The sequence below is a fragment of the Rattus norvegicus genome, chromosome X (assembly GCF_021556685.1).
Source record: "Rattus norvegicus strain SHRSP/BbbUtx chromosome X, alternate assembly SHRSP_T2T, whole genome shotgun sequence".
Taxonomy (NCBI): Eukaryota; Metazoa; Chordata; class Mammalia; order Rodentia; family Muridae; genus Rattus; species Rattus norvegicus.
Genome location: NC_141554.1, coordinates 118,284,733 through 118,293,243, shown reverse-complemented (window position 1 = coordinate 118,293,243; position 8,511 = coordinate 118,284,733). Strand labels below are relative to the sequence as shown.

The following is an 8,511-nucleotide window of genomic DNA, read 5'->3' as shown; positions in this document are numbered from 1 at the left end:
CAGAAAATACATAACGCTGTATTGAAAATATTTTTCTTTCTTCTTATTTTTCTTGAAATAAGATTTCATGTAGCTTGGAATGGCCTTGAACATCTTTTTATTGTTTGCTTGTCTGTTTCTTTGTAAGGTGTCCACTTTTATTAAAATGGCCTCAAGTCAGTGTACAGGCTACTTCAACACATCAATACACTCCCTGGGAGACTAAATCTTTCTTACATCAAATTGGGGGCACCAAATAGAAGAGGACTACACTGGTTGACTACTCAGAAATTAAAAACAAAAAAAAAAATGAAGTCTTAAGGTGGGAGGTATTGTTAAACAAAGATTTCAGGACATAATTTACACAGAAACAATGCTGTCTCCTTCCCGGTGTGGCCTCAGAACATTGACATGGCCATACTTATCTTGGGACTGGAAATCGCTTTTGGGAGGGTGAGGAACTTCCCGTAGCAGTATCTTTCATGGGTATGTGGAATGACTATTAAAAACAAAAACAAAAACAAAAGAACAATGTACAATCAAAGTCCTCAGCCACATTGGAGAACTCTGGGAATGCTTGCTATAATTGACTTCTGTCACTTTCACCATTCCTGAGTCAAAAGCACCAAAACATTACATTTAAAAATAAAATTAAAAACGAAACAAAAGAAACAAATAAAGCCAAGCCAATGTTATCTCGTTTTTTTTTGTTTTGTTTTGATTTTGTTTCTTTGTTTTGTCTTGTTTGGTTGTTTTTATTTTTCTGTGCAAGTTAGCCTTTGTCGAAGAAAGGGTGTAAAACGTAGCTCAGTAACATTCCACCTTGAAGCATTTGTGGTCCAGGATGGTGGGGCTGGACTCATTGTACTGCTGTTTGCTGATCCACATCTGCTGGAAGGTAGACAGTGAGGCCAGGAATGGAGCCACCGATCCACACAGAGTACTTGTGCTCAAGAGGAGCACTGACCATAATTTGTATAGGTCAGCAATGCCTCTGTACGTGGTGGTGCTACCAGACAGCACTGTGTTGTCATAGAGGTCTTTGTGGACATCAGCATCACACTTCATAATGGAATTGAGTGTAGTTTCATGGATACCACAGGATTCCACACCGAAGAAGGAAGGCTGGAAAAGAGCCACAGGACAGCAGAACTGCTTATTGCAGATAGTGATGATTCAGCTATCAGCTCATAGCTCTTCTTCAGGAAGGAAGAGGATGCGTTAGTGTCCATCTCTTGCTTGGAGTCTATGTCAACACAGTACAGCTTCTCTTTGATGTTACACATGATTTCCCTCTCAACTGTGGGTGTGAAGCTACTCTGGGTCAGGATCTTCATGAGGTAGTCTGTTGGGTCCCAGTCAGTCAAGTCCAAATGGAGGATGACATCAGGGACAGCATAGCCCTCATAGATGGGCACAATGTAAGTGACCCTGTCTCCAGAGTACATCACAATGTCACTGGTGGGACCAGAGGCATACAGGGACAGCATTGAATTGATGGTTACGTACATGGCTAGGGTGTTAAAGGTCTCAAACATGATCTGAGTCATCTTTTTACGGTTGGCCTAAGGTTCAGGGAAGCCTTGGTGAGCAGCACAGTGTGCTCTTCTGGAGCCAAACGAAGCTCGTTGTAGAAGTTATAGTGCAAGATCTTCTCCGTATTGTCCCAGTAGGTGGCAATGCCGTGTTCAGTGGGGGTATTTTAGAGTCAGAATGCCTCTCTTTCTTTGAACCCTCTTGTTGACATAGGAGTCCTTCTGACCCATACCCACCATCATGTGTTGGGACTCAGGACGGCCCAGGTTGAAGGGGAAAATGGCCTAGGGAGCATCATCGCCCAAAAAGACAGCTTTGCACGTGCTAGGGCTATTGTTCAAAATAAGGACAACAATATATTCCTTCATGGTGAACTGGTGTCAGGTGGACTGGCAACGGAGGAGCCATGAGAAACCTATGTTAGCGAGTGGATATGGACTCAACAGTGCCTTGAACATCTTTATAAACAAAGATGAACTTTACTATCTGATCCTTTTCTCACTCAGTACCTTTTTTCCTTTTCTTTTTTTCTTGGATATTTTATTTATTTACATTTCACATGTTTTTCCCTTTTCCTATTTCCCCTTCACAAACCCCCTATCCCATCCTCCCTCCCCCTGCTTCTATGAGGGTTCTTCCCTACCTACCCACTCACTCCTGCCTCCCAACCCTGGCATTCCCCTACACTGGGACATAGAGCCTTCTCAGGACCAAGGGCCTCTCCTCCCACTGATGCCCAACAAGGCCATCCTCTGCTACTCATGCAGCTGGAGCCATAGGATCCCTCCATGTGTACACTTTGGTTTGTGGTTTAGCACCTAGGAGCTCCGGGGATTCTGGTTCGTTGATATTGTTGTTCTTCCTATGGGGTCGCAAACCCCCTCAGCTACCTCAGTCCTTTCTCTAACTTCTCCATTCGGGACCCTGTTCTCAGGTTTGGCTGCAAGCATCTGCCTCTGCATTTGTAAGGTTCTGGCAGAGCCTCTCAGGAGACAGCTATATCAGGCTCCTGTCAGCATGCACTTCTTGGCATCAGCAATATTGTCTGGGTTTGGTGTCTGTATATGGAATGGATCCCCAGGTTGGGCAATCTCTGGGTGGCTTTTCCTTTAGTCTCTCCTCTGTGTTTTGTCCCCATATTCACTTTAGACAGGAGCAGTTCTGGGTTAAAATCTGGAGATGAGTGGGTGGCCCTCTCCCTCAAATGGGGAGGGGTGTCCTGTCTAACCTCTGGATATTGTCTCTACAGGTTCTCCCTCCCCTTTGTTGGGCATTTCATCTAATGTCATCCTGTGAGAGTCCTAGGAGCCTCTTGCTTTCCTGGTGTCTGGGACTTTCTGGTGCCTACACCCTGTTCTCCATCTCCCATTGCTACACACCTCTGTTCAATTTCCTATCCTTCTGTACTTATACCACTGTGTGTGTGTGTGTGTGTGTGTGTGTGTGTGTGTAAAAGAGAAAGAGAACAATTTAATTTCTGTTCATATATGTATATATACATATTGCATAACATTGGTATGTGTTTAAGTTTGTATATGAAAGAGAGACAATGATAATGTCCAGTTATGAACAATACAAATTGGTAATGGCTAAATAACACAGGTAGCATTAGCTACACATAATTTGATGCAGTAAAATATACAAGTCCCAATACAGCACAGTTTAGAGAACAAATTAATAAAGATTTTTTCAGAAAGCAATAAGAACTAAAGGGAAAGTGGTAGTTTGTAGACTAATGGCCTGCAGATAGTATCAATTTTCTTTTTTTCTTTTTTCCCGGAGCTGGGGACCGAACCCAGGGCCTTGTGCTTCCTAGGTAAGCGCTCTACCACTGAGCTAAATCCCCAGCCCCGAGAGTATCAATTTTCAATGGAGCTAAGATAATATTATTAACCTTTGATTATAAAATTGTGGGTTTTTTTCATAGAGCAATTTCAAGGAGAATTTGACCAAAAGTGAAAGTGCAATTACAATAGCACGAAGTTGAATAAACTGTAGAAGTTAGAGGAAGCGATGCTGGGTGGTTGGTGAGATCATGGATTCATATTCAGGCAGTTTTAACATGGACAATCACATTTCCTTTCGACACTTTCTGGAGTGCACTGCTATCCATCTTCTTTCTGTTTTTGAGTTTGGAAAAATAGACACAAGTGCTTACTTGATCAGCTTTTCATTTTACTTAAAATGTTAGAAAAAGGAATCTTTTACCATTGACAACTTTCTCAAAACTTGTCCTAAGAATGTTATTCATCTTTATAACTTTATATGCACTGTTGCCACAGTACATTCCTGATTTCTCCCTTTGGTTTTACTTCTTTGTGCTATGACAAGAGTGAGCATGGTATGGAGTGTTGTGGTTTGTGGTAGGTCTTCCTCTACTCCTTAGCAGGATGTATGTGGTGGTTCTGCCAATTTAGATATACAGAAATATTTATTTTCAAGGATTTCCAAGTGATTAGATTGATCAACCATGTTATAGAATGAGTTTTATACTTAATAGTATAAACTTTGAAGCAAAATAGATTTACATATGAATTTCTCTTACAAACTTATGACTTTAGGCAAATGGCCAAATCACTATAAACATGAGAATAATGCTTATCTTGACATTTGATTTGTAGAATAAATGAGTTAATAGACATGCTGTTACCTGAGTGATTATTTTCAATTTTTCTAAACAAAGTTACAAGTTGATATGCCACCAAAAATGTAAGTGATATTAAGGATTGATTTTGAAATGGGATTAGGATATGAGCTTTCATAATGGGGGGGCTGTTTTCTTCTATATATGAATCTAGATAGTTAAGTAAATGTGAACAGAGATATGAACTAAGATGTATTTACCATGCCTTTAATTTTACTCTTTCTCATCTCCAGAACTGTGAGAAATACATAGTATTTTGTTTTACTCACCAGAAGGTATTATGTGTAAGTCTATATATTCTGCCATGTAACATATAGAAAACTATCTATAAACCAGTGCATAAGCTAAACAAACAAAAACTCCAAGAAGTGATAACCTATCATATTCTTAGTACACACAATCCTTATTAAGAGAAATGTTCTTCTTCCTTCTTTTCACCATCATCCTCAACCACACACATAGTCATTAAATAAATATAAAAAATGCATTTTCACAGTGAGTAAATCTGTGTCAGTAAAATTCATAACTGTATCTCTGTGCTTCTTTATCTATTATACCAGAAGGTTTTGTGAAAGGCAAACATTATTTTTCTTAAAGGGAATGATTCATTTTTATTATTTGAGAGCTGTCACATATCACTGAAGTGAGCCATAAAATAAATTGATCTTGGGAAATATTTTCCCATTGAGAATCTGGACCTAGACGATTTCAGAAAAGTTTTTAAATGGGTCTGGTTCTTTCGGAATCATTGTGATAGATAGCAACTAATAACCATTGACTTTATTTTTAAAAGATTGACCAGGCTGGAAGTGGTAAGGAACTTAACACCTATTACCTAAAACTAGGAGCAGTAGCTTCAGAATGTAAACTGACTGTAAGGTCTGCTTCTATTGAGGCTATCAAGGAAGATACAAGTTATGTTACTCGCATGACTGCCTTTCTCAATAAAAATGCATCAGTAAATTTCCAACATATTCAATTCAGCATAATTGTCCTCTATTCATTCCCTGTTTGTTCAAATATTTTCATTGGTAACATCAGTCCATTAAATATAGTAAAATAGTCTGAAAGTCACCTTCACCTGCTTCTTTGATGGTCAATAAGCATAACTGACTTTATCTCCAAACCAAGTCATCAAAACTCCTAACACAGGATCGCCCCCTGTGGACTTCAATGTACAAACAACAAGATTTAATTTCTACCAAGTTCATTCTTCATTGTCTTGTCCTCTTTGTTTTTGGTAGAGAGATTTACTAATTAAAGTGTACAGGTGTTGTCTATGACACAGTCTCAGGAAGAAAACCATACATGATTAGTGATCTTCGCCCCTACATTCAATATCTAATCATTTGATCGAGCTACGTCTGTATGTTCAACTCCATCGCTTTTTCCCATTTCCACACTATCATCTTTTATTTGGATTCTTGGACCACTCTCTTGACACTGCCTACTTGCCATTTTATAATTCATCACAATAGATACTTTTAAGATTGGTATTTGTGTGTGTGTGTGTGTGTGTGTGTGTGTGTGTGTGTGTGTGTGTGTGTGATTTCAATTTCAGGTATCACTGGTGCTATGTTTTCAATGATCTGCATTACTGGGTTCTATAACTACTTTAGAGAAGCAATCGTGAAGACAATGAAGAATGAACTTGGTAGAAATTAAATCTTTTTGTTTGTACATTGAAGTCCGCAGGGGGCGATCCTGTGTTAGGAGTTTTGATGAAAAGAAATTGTGAATGTGTTTTCTGTGTGTAAGTGTATGTATTTTTAATATTTCAGATGATCCTTCACAAATATAAAGAGCAATACAATAGAATTATGAATTCCATATTTTATCACAAGCTGTAAAATAGAAAATATACAAAATAGCTTTCCCGGGACTGGAGGCGAAATAAAATTTTGAATAAGAATATAGTAGAAATATGTACAAAGTAAAAGATTAAGGGAAAGATGCTTTATTTCATGAGAAACATATAGTGCATTGATATTGTAATTCCTAGTCATAAGAATGAGAAAAGCTTATGAAATTTCCCAGATAGGAAAACTCATTCCACTTGTGACACAAGAGACTATGTACAGGGTACTTTGAAAGCATAGCAGAGACTCAATAAGGAGAATAGGAGGCATAATATAATTACACAAATAAATACTCTCAGTGTTTCACACATGATGATATTCCATACAGAAAATCCAGAATTCTCCATATCTTAAAGCAGAGCCAGATACATGAGCTCTAGATAATTAGAATATCAACACTTCATGATTGGCAACAACACTGGCAAGTAATACTCTTGTAGAGCCACCAGTGGCTTACTAATGACCAGGCAAAATAAAGAGTATTTTACTAAAGGCTAATGAGAACCCAGGGGATCCATGTGGAACTGAGGCTTTTCCTGAAGTTACAGAAACATGTACACTCTCCCCTGAACATTCAGGCATCATGCTGAGAAAGAGGAAAAGAAAAGACACCACTTAAAAGGGCAAGTTGAACCTAAAGGCATGTGTAACTTGAATTTAGGAGATAATTACTGTAGGTCGATGTTTATTTATAGAAGAGTTTTAATGGCATTTACCTATTCAGTTATATTATTTTCTTCCATCAAGAGGCAAGTAGGACATTCTGCAATAAGATCAAAGAAGTATCAGTACTTTGAAAATTATTGTGCATCTATGTACTTCGTCACATTATTTGTGACTATTTCAGGACCTTTGTAGTGATTTGTATCTATATTTCATTCCTAAGCATATGTCTTTTTTTTCACACATTTTATGCCTCTAGTAGAATCATTTCTTTCACTGTTAATTTTTATACTTTGGGAGTCTCTCTCTCTCTCTCTCTCTCTCTCTCTCTCTCTCTCTCTCTCTCTCCCCTCTCTCTCCCTCTCTCTCCCTCTCTCTCCCTCTCTCTCCCTTTCTCTCCCTCTCTCTCCCTCTCTCTCCCTCTCCCTCTCTCTCTTTTTTTGTTTTGGTTTAGTTTGGTTTGCTTCAAGGCAGAATTTCTTTGTGTAGACTTGGCTGTCATGGACCTCACTATGTAGACTAGGCTGGCCTTGAACTCACAGAGATCTGTCTGGCCTCTACCTCCATACTGCACCACCATTACCTGGCTTCGGTTGTTCTTTCAACCTTAATTCTTTCTACTTGTTCCATCCATGGAAACATCCCTCACCTCTTTAAAATCCAGCTTACTTATCAGCTCTTGCACAAACCTCTCCCAAATGTCACACCTCAGCTGTTACTGATGACCACATCTTCTATGATTCCCATGATATTTTGAAAGTTCCCTGATTGAGAGAATTATACAAGCATATTTTAATTGACTTCATTTTTAGCTAGCAGTCATAAAAATAGTTTATAGAATATTGAAGTTTATAAAGGACCCCAAAGACAATTAGCATTTTGTATCACTTATCACCACAACCTTTTTGATTCATTATTAAAGGTATGACAATCGGTTGAAAATTGGTTTTGCAGACACACTATTGTTTAATTCTCTTCCTTCTTCAATGACAGATTTTTTTTCAGTTATCTCAATTATTTGAATAATTTGATGGCTATAATTTAATTCTCTTGGGCACTTTATATAGATTTAACAAAGACAAAATCAGATATTCTACATAGTCATACCATAGGGAAGCTACACAGGGAAGTACTCTGTAGACTAAGAAGTATTCAATAATTGTACCTTCTACTTTGGTTCATAATATGTTGTCTTCTAAGCCATGCCAAAACACCAGGGTGATTTAAATGAGCCAATTTCTGGGAAAGCTCTATATTCAGTATTTGCCACCAGAGGGCTCAGTGGCAACATTGCTACTGGCAATCCCAAAGAGTGCTAAGAGACTATCAGAAAGTAGTATTGGGGAATAAGAAGGATGACTAGGGTGGTGCTGAAGGATTTCCTTAAGATTCTCTTCAGGGGTATTTGATATTTGTATCTGCATGTGGAAGAAAATAAAAACCATCATCCTATGAAGATATGAGGACAAGATGAGCCTAAAGTATCTTCAGTTATTTTTAAGAAGATAAACACTGAGAGACATTGGGAACCGACAGTGGACAGGACGTCCAGAGTTCTACAAAGAGGGAAAATGCAGTTGGGAATGACAAGAAGGCAGAGCACTGGATTAAAGAAATTCTTTCTACCTAGGAACCATTAGATTTTCTTGCCTCCAGAGGAATATTCATCAACCTCATTTTCATACCAAAAGGAGGAGGATATAAAATGATATGGTGAGCTTTCTGTTACAAAACTTTCTTCAAATTTACATCCCTGGAAAATTAACCCATTTATTTTTGTGGATTTAAAACAAATGCTATCTTTGTTCAGGACAAATCAGTTTTATTCAA

The 8,511-nt window shown here is 38.3% G+C and overlaps 1 pseudogene; it reads right to left on the bottom strand.

The window, feature by feature from the left end:
• Positions 1–786: 786 nt before the first annotated feature.
• On the bottom strand, positions 787–1,883 carry Actg1-ps2 (actin, gamma 1, pseudogene 2; annotated as a pseudogene).
• Between the last annotated feature and the right edge of the window lie 6,628 nt (positions 1,884–8,511).